This window comes from Pelodiscus sinensis, chromosome 21 (assembly GCF_052426305.1).
Source record: "Pelodiscus sinensis isolate ZL-2025 chromosome 21, ASM5242630v1, whole genome shotgun sequence".
In the NCBI taxonomy this organism is placed as follows: Eukaryota; Metazoa; Chordata; order Testudines; family Trionychidae; genus Pelodiscus; species Pelodiscus sinensis.
The window spans coordinates 4527589-4540819 of NC_143072.1; the positions used below are offsets into that span (position 1 = coordinate 4527589).

At 41.3% G+C, this 13231-nt stretch overlaps 1 long non-coding RNA gene across 1 annotated transcript in view; it reads left to right on the forward strand.

The window, feature by feature from the left end:
* LOC112543555 (uncharacterized) overlaps window positions 1–13231 on the forward strand; it is an 83226-nt gene that overhangs the window by 52250 nt on the left and 17745 nt on the right. The window contains exon 3 of the long non-coding RNA XR_012897080.2: window positions 2394–2510. This is a non-coding gene — a long non-coding RNA (uncharacterized LOC112543555). The remainder of the gene's footprint in view (window positions 1–2393; window positions 2511–13231) is intronic.

Sequence of the window (13231 nt, forward strand, 5' to 3'; positions counted from 1 at the left end):
GACTTGGATGGTTCCTGTGTGCAAAAAGTGGATTAATACAGGGGAGCAAAACTCTTCTACAGAACAGCACAAGGCAAGCCCAGAATTTCCTAGTGTCTTTGCACTGGCTTCCCTTGTAGAACCAGCTGATTTGTGAAAGGGATTGTTTCTTGTCTTGATTTTCAGCAAGGTCTTGGTAAGATATTCCTTGAAGTCAACGTATCACTCTGATTGATTTTATTTTTGTAATGAAATGACAAAGTAGTGGATGGAAGAAAAGGTACTGTTAGGCTCTAGCAGGGGTCACATGGGAAGTGGTGAGCTATTACAGTGATGGACAGCAGTATGAAACCCTACTATAGATCTGTTTTTAGACTAATACTATTTAGTATCTTCATTTAATAATCTTAATGATCAAGATAATTGGAGAGGGTCTGTTTCCGGTGAAACATCTGAGCAGAGTAGTGAATGTTTGAAAAGATGGAGTGAGGAATAAAAAATGCATCTGTGAATGAGAGGCATTACTGCATGAGCTCATGAAACATACGAACAAACAAACACAATCTGAATTCCACATGTGGGGGTTGATGACAGAGCCTAAATATAATCCAGGGACTAACAAACTATGTGTATTTTACTTGATCATCTGTGTCCAGGATTTAGCTGCTGTGATCATACATAATATATATCCCCACTCCTCTCCAATACAGAAGATCAGCTGCTGGTTGTATGGGATAGCAGAGGGCAGGTGAACCACGGCATTCCTTCCAATCCTATGAAAATCTGCATTTCTTCATTGGCAGCCTCTAAGGCAGTGATTCCTAAACTTTTTCCCATGGAGGAACCCCTAAAATAATTTTTCATATTCCGAGGAACCCCTACGGATGAAAACGTTTGCTTGGCCAGAAAAAGTTGACAGCAGGGAGCGCAAATCAATTACTGCTAAATTTTTTCAAGAAAATGTATTTGTAAAGAGCTGTTATTATATATATATAATGTCAGCTTACATTGTAAGAAAAAAAATTGGAGCATTTTTCCTGTCTTTTTTTTGTATTATCTAATCTTTTTTTTTCAAATATCAAATACCCTCCCTCTCCTGCCTCACTCTCTCTTTCTCTTCTCCCCTCCCTCCTGCCTCTCACTCTTCTCTTTCTCTTCTCTTCCCCCTCTTGCCTCTCATTTGCGGAGCCCAAATGGCTGCTTGCTCCCTCACGGCAGCCCGGCTGAGCGGTGCAGAAGTCAGCCAAGCACCAGGGCAGGAGGTGAAGGGTGTGACAGATGCTCCAGGCCCCACCCAGCGTTATTTATTCCACGATTTCTCGCGGAACCCCTGATGATGGTCCGCGGAACCCCGGTTGGGAAACACTGCTCTAAGGATCTTGCCCGTAATTGGTATAGCTCCATCAGTAGATTCCTGCAAATCTGTGGATATCCGCATTCTATCCATTGGTATCTGCATCCGTGGATGCAGATATCTGCTGCTCATTTTTGCAGCTATAAATGCGGGTACAGAATTTTGTATCCATGCCCGGCTTTATCCATCAACATCAATACTGGGCATGTGAAACTAAGATTCCTGACAGTAGGAGAGCCTACTTAGATAGGTACCTAATTAGATAGGTAAGCAGACAGGGAAAGGGAGGGTATGGTGAGAATAGGATAGAAGAAAATGCGGGGAAGTATGGTTAAAAAATAAGAGATTCTGGGGATGAGCATAGCAAGAAAAAGGCAATGCTACTTGTCTCAGAAGGGCAGAAACCTGGATTCAGGATTGGAGAAGATATATTTTGAAACCAACATCATTTGAAATTTGGCACTTCTGTGCCTTTGTTCAATACTGTACTGTTATGGAACCCAATATATATGCAATATCTCGTCTCTCCTGAGCACAACCAAAACGGCCATTCCTGTTGATGGGAGGTTGGCTAGCTCTCACCACCACAGAGCAAGTTCCAAATCTGACTCTGCTCCATTTTGTGAATGGACCAGTGCCATGTATTTGCCACAGGACTAATTTTAGCACCAGTTTACTTCTGGTGGTATTGAGACAGTCAGATTGTCCTTGTTTGGAGAATTAAAAGGCTGTGCAGCGAAAATACTCTAATGTTGCTTGCCGCTTCTATTAGCAGATGCCCTTCATTCTGGAAGGCCTGTGCATGCAGTCGAATTCTTTTTTGTAATGTACTACTAGTTTTAAAAGAAATTTGGCTTTGCATATAGGGCATCGATGGGCGGGAGGCGGAGTCACAGGACACCCAGAAAATGAAAACTGAGAAGGGAATAGATTTTTTTGTGGTGGTTTTAAAACAACTAACAAATCTGTAGACGGATTAGACAATAAAAAAAAAATTAGCAGCTTGCTAGAGTTAGTCCCTGCTGGATGGCTGACACTATATCTACCTGCATCTCCACAGGTATCAGGAGATTGTATCTTTCCTTGCGTGTGAATCACCACTCACGGCCAATTGGAGTGGCAGAAAGCAGTTCCGGGACACCCACAGCTCGATCCCCTGACACCTGTGGAGGTGCAGGTAAATATAGAAGTGGGGGCCTGCCAGGGGCTAACACTGTGGACCGGATTTGGCACATGGGCTGGAATTTGCCCACCCATGGATTAGCTATTGAGATGGATAATCAAAACATCCATATATATTGTTATATAGACAACTGCACTAGGGTTTGTCTACACAGAGTCACTTGGGAAAGTTAATCTGAATTAACTGCAGCTGTGGATTTTAAATGGATGAGTTAAATTGCATTCCAACCCTTGATAAGCACACTCATTCAGAATTCAAGCGTCCTTAATGTTTTATCTGTGAATTGAACTAAACCAAATTAAAACCACTTTAATTCTGAATGAGAGTATCCACCCATGGGTTTAATGCAGTTGAACTTGTACCTTCCTTTGAACCCTGTGGCCACTGCCAGGAATCAGATATAGAGCTTATCTGGACCACAGGTCTGCTCCTGCAGGTAAGTCCCTATGCACAGTGCTGTCCTGGAGGAGGAACTTCTTAACGATGAGACAGTAATTAATGAATTATGCAGGCTGCATATTTAAAACCACCTATGTTTGGCAACTCTGCCCTAGTAAAACTGGCACACCCAATAGGAAACAGGCTGTGTGCCATCCTGACAGATGGCTTTGGAAGTAAGTAGCCAGGAGGCTCTGTATGAGCATCAAATGCATTTGTTGAGGGCAGGATACTCAGCCAGAAATATCAAAGTGCTTTTCTGCCCAGAGATGGTGAACCTACATGCAAGAGAACGTCCTGATACTCCAAGTATTAACGGGATTATCTATGAGGTTAAATCCATAGCTCCAAAACAATGTTTCTGGAAGGAAAGTTTTAGCTGGAAAATTAGTTTGCTGCGGGGTTTCAGAGGAGAAAGTGTATTACTATGAGGCTATGTCTAGACAGCGGCGCTATTTCGGAATACCGGAAGTATCCCGAAATAGCTATTCTGTGTCTTTTCATACACCTGTTATTTCGAAATAGCACGCCTGTTATTTCAAAATAATAGATTTTATGGTGTCCCTGTAACGCTTATTCCACGAGGGTTAAGGGACGTTTCGAAATAAGATATTTTGAAATTAGATTGAAATAAGATACACAATTTGCGTAGCTGAAATTGCATACCTTATTTTGACTTACGGGTGCAGTGTAGGTGCACCCTGAATGTTCTAATTTTTGTAGCTTTAATAGGATTTCAGTGGAAGGGACTCCAATGTTGAGTGGTCAGATTATGGCCAAATTAGTGACTATGGCATTTAAAAAAAAATCTGATCAGCATTCCTTCAAGTAAGGTCATCAGTTGTCTTATAATCACAAAAAATAATCTTGCTCTTAGTGAATGAGTAAATGATCATGTTTTATTTTGCATAGTAAAGTGAAAATGAGCGCTTTCCTTCTGAAATCTCTTGAATTTAAATACAATGTTTTAAAGCTGGAAATAACTGTATAGGCGAAAAAACGGTGACTTAGCAAGTGTAAAATGCAGCTGGCACATAAGGAAATATTATCTGTGCTGATCTGTGGAGCCGCAGCACGCACTTTGAAATGTGTAATTACATTGATTAGCTGTATTTATGCAGTAATCAGATCAGTGTCGGGTAAAGTGAGGCTTTTACTTTGTGACATAAGGAGATTATTTTCAGAGTTTGTTAGTGCCAATATGATAAAAAATAATTGCTGATGGTCATGTGGTAGAGTAAAAGCATGTTGAGTGACTAGCTGCTAGGTTTGTTTTCTGAGGCACACTGACCTCATGAGACACGCTTGATCAAGGACATGCATGCTTTGCAGAGAAGTCAGGGTCACATTCTCCTGCATTATCTATTTATTTATTATAATGGCAGTGCTTGGAGGCTGTGACTGAGATTAGATAGCCCTTCCCCCAAATAGTTTACAGTCTACACAGCAGTCTGAGACAACGGGTGTGGGAGAGGAAATAAAAGTATCCACGCTTGACAAATTGGACACTGGAGGCACAGGAAGACTAAGTGACGAGCACAAGGTCACAGAGTCATTCTGTGGCAGAGTTGGGACAGCCCCATGCTCTCTTGAGGTCTTGTGCTGTTTTGAGTTTTATTTTCCAAGTAAAATCTAACTAAATTACACATACACATACATGCAAAAAGTTGTTTACTGTTACTTAAGGTCCCGCGCACCAACAAATTAAATCACTCAATAGCAGGGAATACAAAATGAAGGATTAAAACAGATTAAAAGGTTGCAGAATCCAGTGCTCTCAAACTGCAATATGTCAGAATAAACATTATTATGCAACCTTAATTCAGCCCGTGTGAGAGTCTGCATTAGAAAACAGCCTTTCATCGTACATATGTAACCCAGAGGCACTGAGGTCACTGATAAGGCAGAATGAAGTCTGCTTTACAGCATTCGTTGAGAATAAATTGTGTTTTAGCTCATGTTTTTTTGGCTCATGGCTTTAGCCCCTAAGGTCATAGGTTCAGTCCTACTTGCTGTTGACCTGGATCTATTGGCTTTACACTCAAAAATGACTACTTATGAATAATTTAACTGGTTCAAGTTTTCCACGGTATGTTTACAAAAAAAGGTGCTGAAGAAAAGCTGAGAAATTGAGGTACAGATCTTGGAAAACAGTGAAATCTATTGTGAGAGAGCATAATGTGCAGTGTAGAAATTCTGCTGGGCTGACCTCTTACTCTTGGTCTAAATATCACCGTCTACATAAGAAGATGGATGTGCCTACTCCATCCATTTTGTCTGGAGCTATTAATCAAGTTCAGCAGAAGAAGCACTGTCCTGTACAGTGGATTGTCAGTTTTACAATCATTGAGATTGACAGGACGAGGCAGCAGCCTGTGATAACTACACTCTAAAGGCCCAATTCAGCTGGGCTCTTAGGTGCTTAACTCAAATGTTTGAAGAATCCCAAGGATTTTTCATTTACTCCAAGGGTATGCAAAACATTGTATTGACCATTTTTGGTTTCATTCCCCTCCCCCCCCCCTTTATTTCCTTCCTTCCTCTATTTTCATTTGTTCTCCCATGTTATCACAGAAAAAAGAAGTGCCTTGGGAAATTACTGGAAATCAGTACACTAAAAAGACTGCATTTTTCATTTCAGTGATGTGGGAAAGACTGAACATTGAAGGATAAAATGACATCTGTGACTATTTTAAAGGCTGCGTCTCAGCAGGAAAAAAAGGAATGAATTGCAAAAATGTTAGCCCATTCTAATTGGAAAGACCATGAGATGGACATGGCACCAGAGCTAATGCCTGCCTGAGCATACTGCACAAGGCCGAAGTTTCTGTTGACATAAATTCCTCCTGAGGGGAGAGGCTAGTCAGGCTTCCTGCCAGGAAAGTGCCATTTTATTCCTATCAAAGCGTGTGCCATGTACACACTATTTTCCTGGGACAAGCCCATTGCTAGGAATTTAGCTGCTGCTGTACACGGACTAATAGCAACACAGTGAAATGTTCTGAGCTCGAGTTTCCAAAGGGCTTCTTTAAAAATCAAGGCTCGGTCTTTCATTGTAGTGCTTCGTATAATTTGTGTGTGCACTGTAGGTTTTTTTTTTTACAAGAAGTGGAAGAACTAGAGACTGAATGCGTGTGAGGGGGTAGAATTCTGTCTTCAGGGAGAGAGTAGAGCGGGCATACAGAGAAGTGGAGATGCTTGCAGAACACTAATGACAATTAAAATACTTCCCATGGACACCTTGGCCTTAAAAATATATCTATCTATAGGAATACTACCCAATAGACACAGGTGCTGTGAAACCTGGGCTATCACCATTGTGATCTACTTCTAGGCTGCTCACAGACCGAAAAACATCCGCAGTTATTCCTGCATCAAGCACATCATTTATTTTATCTTATTGCATATGAGAAAATTGAGACCGAGAGGTTGCGACTTGCTAAATAAAATAACATAAAGAATCTGGAATTTGGCTTTCTAGAGTGTCTCAAGACAGTGAAGTGGAGGAGACTTGTAGATGACCTATGCTCCACTCGGAGTACGATGGTTTAAGAAGAAGAAGAAAGAATCTGGAATGACAATCCAGTTGTGCTGACTATCTTGTTTTCGTATTGCCTAGGGAGGGACTAATAATAATCCAGATAATCCATAATGAGGAGGATCCATAATTTTCCTTGTTTGACTGAATTCCAAAAGTACTTTTTATTATTTTGAAATTAGAGCAAATCCTGGTATTTAAAAGAACAAAGCTGTTTTCTGATATTTAGCCTGTGTAATACTTGGATAGAAATCTAATGTTAACTAGCTCAAAAGCACTGAGTATTATGTCTGTGTAGATGGATCAGTGACAAGAACAACAATGGATCTTGCAAAATTCAAATGCCTCTGTAAATCTAGGACTATATTAATTCAATACATTTATTGTTGCGTGCCTTTTGAACTCATATGCTCATTATTTTGCTTGATGAAATGTCCTGAGGCTGTATTTGCTAATGTTCAAAGGAGAGAACTTGTGATCTCAGTAATGCAGGTGTAATTTTAATCAGACATGCTCAGGCTCTCTGTAGCTTTAAAAAGTCGAGTTCAGATTTGATTGCACTATTGTCAGGCACGTAACGCCTTATACTTGCTGTAAATTATTAAAACATGGTCACCCAGTGGGAACACCGTTTTCCTCTTGACCTTTATTATTATTGTTTGTTTGTATTGTGTTAGTGTGTAGGAAGCCCAGATGTAGACAAGGATCCCATTGTGCTAGGTGCGGTACAAATCCAGAACAAAAAATGGCCCCAGCTCAAAACACTCAGTCTAAGCCCGAGCACCTCTCTTTCCTTTTGATAGAAACGTCTTTTATTCAGAGCCTTCTCTTTTTCTTCTATTTTTGGAGTTCTGCAATAATGGTTTTTCAAATACTTTGCGTGTCAGCATTCCTTACTGAACTTGGTACAGTGTGAGGGTCCTTACTTGATTTCAGGGGGCATTTGCTTGCATTAAAGTCCTTTGAAGCAGAAGAGACTCTTGTAAGTCAAGGGTTAGTTTCCCTTTCTAGTCAAGCATGCCAAATCACAGTTCTCGGTCTTAATCTAAATTCTACCTAACGACTGGCTTGGTGATAAAAACTGAGAAGACTGTGAGGCTTGCTACAAACTCTGCCGTGTCTCTTTTGAGCCGTCTCTGGAGTGGGGACTCAGCAGTCAATGGCTGTGTCTACACTGGCACGATCTTGCGCAAAAGTGTCCGCTCTTGCGCAAAAACTTGCTGCCTGTCTACACTGGCCACGTGTTCTTGTGCAAGTAAACTGACGTTCTAATGTATGAAATCAGGGCTTCTCGCACCAGAACTCTGATGCTCCCGCTCAGGAATAAGCCCTTTTGCACAACTGTTCTTGTGCAAGAGGCTAGTGTAGACCGGCAACATGAATTTCTTGCGCAAGAAAGCCCTATGGTTAAAATGGCCATCAGAGCTTTCTTGCGCAAGAGAGCGTCTACACTGGCATGGATACTCTTGCGCAAAAGCACATGCCAGTGTAGATGCTCTCTTCTGGAAGAGTTCTTGCGCAAGAAGCTGCCAGTGTAGACACAGCCAATGTGTATTAGTTTAGGGTCAGAAGTGAAGAATACTGTGCCTATTGGAAATACCCTTTTGAATGTATAGCCCAGTGCAGTCTGCGCACTTAAAGGAAACTGGTGCAAGTGACCTCAATCAGGCCTTTTCTGAGCAGTCTGAAAACCCCTTTGCAATCACTCTTGCATGCCTATTTGAATGTGCTTATAAGGCAGAGGTGGACAATAAAATGGAGGCGGTGCCCCAGGGTTAGCCCCTGTCAAGCCGCTCCTATATTTAGAATCCTAGGGCTGGAAGAGACCTCAGAAGGTCATCAAGTCCAGCCCCCTGCCCAAGGCAGGACCAATCCCAACTAATCCCAACCTGCCCCTCCACAGGTACTAGCAATTGCAGCTCCCATTGGCAGCAAATTGCCATTCCCTGCCAATAGGAGCTGCAGGAAGCAGCACAGACTGGGACACTGTTTCCCACAGCTCCCATTGGCTGGGAATGGTGATCCATGGCCAACAGGGGCTGCAGGCACCCGTCCCTGCAGAGACACAGATAGATATAGCAATGGCAGCCCACCAGGGGCTAACCCTGGCGGGCTGGATCTAGGCTGCAAGCCAGTATTTGCCCACCCCTTTTAGAAGGTAATTTAATTTTAACCTGTGTGAAATCATCCATTTAAACATGAATTTTCAGATGCTGTGTCTAATTCCTAATAGCTTTGCTTTTTCTGCACTACTTCTTCTGTGCCTTGTCTGAGGTAGAACTTTCAGAAGATTACCATCAAAGAAGCCAGCTGTGAATCACTGATCCTTACATGCTGGTGTACCTCATGTTTAATCTACCTTATGAGGACTGCAGTGGGGAAATCTTTTTTTTTTATGGAAGTCAGTGTGACAGTTCAGCCACTAACAACAATAAATAATTCAATCAACACTGTTCAGTAAATTATAATGGACATTCCCCTTGTTTTATAATTTTAGGAGGCTCTATCCCTTAGACTAGGTCTACACTACAGTCCTTGGGTCAGAAAAAGCTACGCAAATTGTCCTCCACAATTTGCATAGCTTTTTCCGATTGCTTTTCCGGAAGAGGCTTTTCCGCCATGTGGCCCAGTCTAGATGGAGCCAAATGGTGGAAAAGCCTCTTCTTTCAGCGAAGCTCTTATTCCTCGTGGAACGAGGTATATAGGGCTCCCTGAAATAGCACGTTTGGTCTTCCGCAAAAAAAAGCGGAAGAGCAAACGCGTTCCTTGGACGTGGCGGAGTTAACCCCGCAGTGTAGATATAGCCTCAAGTTTGACAAATAATTGCATGCTTAAATAATTTCCACGTCTCCATATAAACAGCAAAAGAGAATGCAGAATTCCAGCTTCTTTAAAACAAATGTACTAGATAAGGGCAAATGTACTTCTCTCCCTTGTTTTGAAGAATTAATCTGAGTTTTCCCTCCCTCCTTTCAGAAATGGATTCTAGGTGTCTCTGAATTCTTCTGCTTCATTTTCCACACAGTCAGGACAATAAATGCTCCAAATAACCACATCCTATTCAGATAGCCACTCTCCTTGTAGCCATCTTTTAGTTTATAGATTTGCGCATTGTTTGGAAGTCAATACATTACCAAATTATTGCTGAGAATATTTCAATGACCCAATGCCGTGCTGGAGGAACCCAGGCTGACACATTGTGGGAGATGAGGACAGGAGCGGTTTGAGGCGGGCTGCGGCAGCTGACGCCTCCGCCTGCATGGCCATCAATGGAGTAATGTCATCATTGGCTGCCATTGAAAGCGGTGCTGTAGGTGACGGCCGAGTCGGCCTGAAGTCACGGATCACCCCTGGAGGAGGATTACCAAGAAGTGAGTATTGTTTTCTGGTTGGGAATGCATCGATTGATGCTAACTTCTTAGTTTTCCCTGAGACCGTAAATAAATCTATTTTGACTCATGTTGTCTTTCTCGTAAGGCTGGTGGTAGCTAGACCAATAGAGATCACCCTGTAGGAAACATGAACACTTTGGATGGTTCAGCCTAGTGCATTGCTCAGGATGCGTCGCTTCCTAAACACAGAGTTCCTCCACTGCGCGATCGCAGTAAAACCCTTGAAATACATTTCCCTTTCCTGAGTGGGAAGAGGGAATAAAATGCTGGAGGAGACGTTTCCAGTAATCTCTCTCTCTCTCTCTCTCTCTCTCTCTCTCCGAACTTATCGATACAATTGAACTGTTTTATTCTCTTCTTTTGGAGCTTCTTTTACCCCACCCCATTCTTCTCTCCGATATTGTGACTGATGCTGACAGAAATGATTATGCCTTGTGAGTGATCCTATAACTCAGTTCTCCTCAAGGAGAGATGCTATCAGAGGGGCTTCTGTTTAGCTATAGGGGTTGAAAAGAGCCATCTTTCTTCCTAGAAGAGCAGTTATTAATCTCTTACTAGTACATTTTCATAGCATTTGGGACGTTAATTTCCATACTGTGATCTTATAAAACCAGGCATTTGTGTCAGTTTTGATGCAGGGCAACATGCCGGAACATGAAAAAACGTAATTACCACCGTGGTCATTTGAATTGCTAACCAGATCCTGACATTTTCAAACTGGGCCGATTTCTTAGCGATCCAGAAGTGAGCATGGGTGCTACGCAAGATGCATTTAAATGAGGCAGCTCAACATTTAAGGCAGGAAATGAAGAGCAATTGCATCCCTGAAGCACTGCCAGAACAAAAATGCACTTTGCTGGTGTTCTGTTGCTAGCTGCAGATTGAATAGTTTTTTTGAAAGCCACATTCCAGTTACAGTAAAGTTGAGGCATTTTAAATCTCCAAGACAGATCTCTGTTCTTTGAGGGTATGCCTACACTACAGCATTATTTCAAAATATCTAATTTTGAAATAGTTTATTCGAAATATCTTATTTCGAAATAACGCATCTACACACAAAATGCATTTCAAAATAGCGTGCCCTCCCTGAGTGGATGTTGAATCGCATTTAAGGCTGGTTGGAACCAGTTTGGGCAGGGCATCAGGTCAGACATTACCATGTGGCCAGGGCAGCCAGCAGGGCACCCTGGGAAGGGCTGGAGGCCCCCTATTTTGAAATAAGCATCTACACAGCGCTTATTTCGAAATAGCAATTTTGAAATTGGCACTATTCCTTGTGGAATCAGGTTTACCAATTTCAAAATAAGCCCTCTGCTATTTCAAATTAATTTAGAAATAACGGAATGGCTGTGTAGATGCTAGGGAAGGTATTTCAAAATAACTGCTGTTATTTTGAAATAATTTTGCTGTGTAGACATACTCTGAGGGATTCTACCTCAGTTGTAACACTCTTGTATTAATGAGCAGTAACACAAAACCTGTAGGACTCTAATCACAACTGTCCTATCTCTTATTTGTCTTCAGAACACCACACTGTCCATTTGCAGTGCATTGTACTATGGCTCCTGAGGTTACGCTTTGAGGAATGCCTCTCACCAAGCTGTGTTCATTGGGGCTGGCTGATAGGTGATAGGTATCTGCTCTCAGGGAGGTTGGAAAGCGCCCTTTTGCTCCTTAAGCAATGGCCAGTTGCTCTTCATGTACTTTCCCTGTGAGGTCACCATGTCGGCCTTTATTCATTGCCTTTGCTTGAGGGCTGCTTAGAGTTGTCCTGAGCTGCACTAGCAAGGAAGGGAGAGAATAAAATAGAAGCCCACAAAAAATCTTTTGATAATTTACAGTCCTTAAAAGGAAAGTAAGGCTTTTACAGGGGCACTAAAACTCTTCTTATGAAAAAATAATTCAGAGCCTCCCAGTGTCTAAAAGTGGCAGAGTAATGTACTTTTTTTTTAAAAAAAAAAGTCATCTTATATTTTTTTCGCCTGTGGACCTAAGGAATGTAACATTAATAGGTAATGACATCTCTTAGTCCTGGGGCCACAGAAGACTGTACAAAAATCAGGCTATCAGTGTGAGGAAGCAAAGAAAAAGGAAGGAGCTTTTCTTTTCTCATTTTCAGGAGAAGGAAGAAGTGGCAGCTGCAAAAATAACTTTACCCTTCAGCTCAGTTACTATGGAAAAGTGGCACCAGTACTAGAAATGGTGATGGAAAGCAGGAGACAAATGCAAAATAATTGTGCTGTCATTAATAGAAAATGGACCCGTTGGTGGCTTCTGTTATGGACAAACCACATCCAAAATGATACTCTTATGTCTTGAATTGGTGTTTCAATGGGGGAGGGCAAACTTCAAAATCTATCTATCTATCTATCTATCTATCTATCTATCTATCTAGGGTCACCTAGAGACTTATTTTTTTTAATTCTTTCCATTTAACTTAATTTCATTTTGTGTGTGTGTGTGGAGGGGGGAAGGAGAATTTTATTCACATTTAAAATTGAGATAATTTAGAAATTACATTTCATTCGAAAATGTAAGTTGAAATGTTTCATTTAGACTTTTTTCCATTTTTTTTTCATTTTTGGAACGGTGCTGTCTTCAACCAGAATTCAGGAATCATTTCAGTCACCCTGAAACTCTATTGTTCAGCAAATGAAATTATTTGTGTGAAAAATGTCACTTAAACATTGCTATCTAAATATGTGCTGTTAATGTGGGGAAAGGTATTTGTTTCGATGACTGAGGGAGTTTGTAGCAACCCTTTTATTCAGGTTGCATTATGTTCTAAACAATTCATGTGCCCTTTTACTGACAAGCACTAAGAATTCTCCAGCACAGAAAAGGTGAACTGTTTTGGTTGAACCTGAAATGATCTACTCTCCCTTCCCCAATAAAATTGGAACTTTTCCTGCTGTAGGCTCCTTTCAGAGATCACACGTGAACTTTTCACATATAGGCATTTCACCTTTCCTGCGTGAAAGCCAGATTTGCATAGCTCCCACACTAGTTTTGTGCACTGAGCTATAAGTGTGGTCTTTATACAGTTTTATTTGTTTCTAAAAAGGTGGGATTCCAAATAGCCATTGGCTATTTCTATGCTACCAGGTTATTTCAAAATAACTCCTGAAAAAACCATTTTGAAATAAGCTTATTCCTCTTCCTAAGCAGGAGTAGTTATTTTGAAATAACAAGCCCATTATTTTGAAATAACAGGCTTGGTAGTGTGACGCTTGCCTTGTTATTTCGAAATAAGGGGAGTTATTTTGAATTAAATCCCCAGTGTAGACATGCCCAATATTGTTACTTCTTTAAAGCATCCCAATGGTTATGGATGCTCTTTATGTAAT